The sequence below is a fragment of the Penaeus monodon genome, chromosome 33, assembly GCF_015228065.2.
Source record: "Penaeus monodon isolate SGIC_2016 chromosome 33, NSTDA_Pmon_1, whole genome shotgun sequence".
Lineage (NCBI taxonomy): Eukaryota > Metazoa > Arthropoda > Malacostraca > Decapoda > Penaeidae > Penaeus > Penaeus monodon.
In genome coordinates, this window is record NC_051418.1 from 10324863 (window position 1) to 10325960 (window position 1098).

Genomic DNA, 1098 nt, shown 5'->3' on the forward strand with positions numbered 1-1098 from the left:
AGTGGCAATGGATTAAGATTCCTTATATACATTATCTTTTTCTTCCACTGACTGTAAAAGATAATAAAGTAGCTGAAAAGAATCTGATAATGTTGAGAAAAATGTGACATTACACCCTTGAATTGCTGTAACTGATAAACCTTTAACTTATTTCCTTTATTAACACAGGGAGGCACTCAACCAGAATCTATAAATAACAACATTCCAAGAACATGAATGAATCTTCCGTTTCTCTTAAAATACATTTGTTTACATCTGACAGCTGATATCTCTGCCAAATCAGACAAGCTAACCAGATGGGATCATAACTCTATGAAAGTACAAATATGGGTTTTCCTCTGTTTTTACTTCCTCATTCCTTTAACCTTTGTCTAGTCAGCGAGGAAAGAAAAAACATTCCTTTGTGCATGTGCTGCCCTTGAGACACCCTGCAAGACGTATTCCTTCCCCATGTTTCCTTCTTTCGGGATTCCTCCACTTTTCCCCTCACATTACATGTCCCACTCCCTCTATTCCCACCCCCTCGTGCCCCTTCCATACCCTGGGTACTCACCGGAATGGGCATGGCTGAGGAAATAAGCGGTACTGGCGAGGTTACGGCCATCGAACCTGTCCACGGAGATCTGCGGGAACTCCTTTATCTTGCCTGAGAACGAGCTCATGGCGCAAGGTCAGGTCAGGTCACTCGGCTCCTGGCATCATTTGGTGCATGCCCGCCCACATGCTAACGGGGGGCCATCTCACACGCCGCGGCCATGGTTATCGGGGCAAACATGATTCATGACTGAATTTCATCGGAAAATGTCAACACAGATGACGACAATGTATGAGACGCGGACGAGGAGCAAGTGCTGGCGCTAATTTCAAAGGTATGATAAGCAGGCGAGTGCAAGATTGCACGTCGCTGCAGTGCCGCAGTCTGCAATATCACGCTCGAAGTTTCCTAACTGATCGTGACATATATAGCAGAAAAGTTTGTCAACGGTGATAAATGGGATTTATCTCTTAGGTTATACATGATATACGTACACACATGCATATACAACGCATAGAGTTATGTGAAGCCATTAACAAAAGCAGAAACGCCTGCCAGACCAG

The 1098-nt window shown here is 44.4% G+C and overlaps 1 protein-coding gene across 1 annotated transcript in view; it reads right to left on the minus strand.

Moving 5' to 3' along the window:
* LOC119593996 overlaps nt 1-843 on the minus strand; it is a 20440-nt gene extending 19597 nt beyond the window's left edge. Inside the window, exon 1 of the mRNA XM_037943021.1 lies at nt 554-843. The gene's annotated coding sequence lies outside the window, so the exon portion shown is untranslated. The remainder of the gene's footprint in view (nt 1-553) is intronic.
* Between the last annotated feature and the right edge of the window lie 255 nt (nt 844-1098).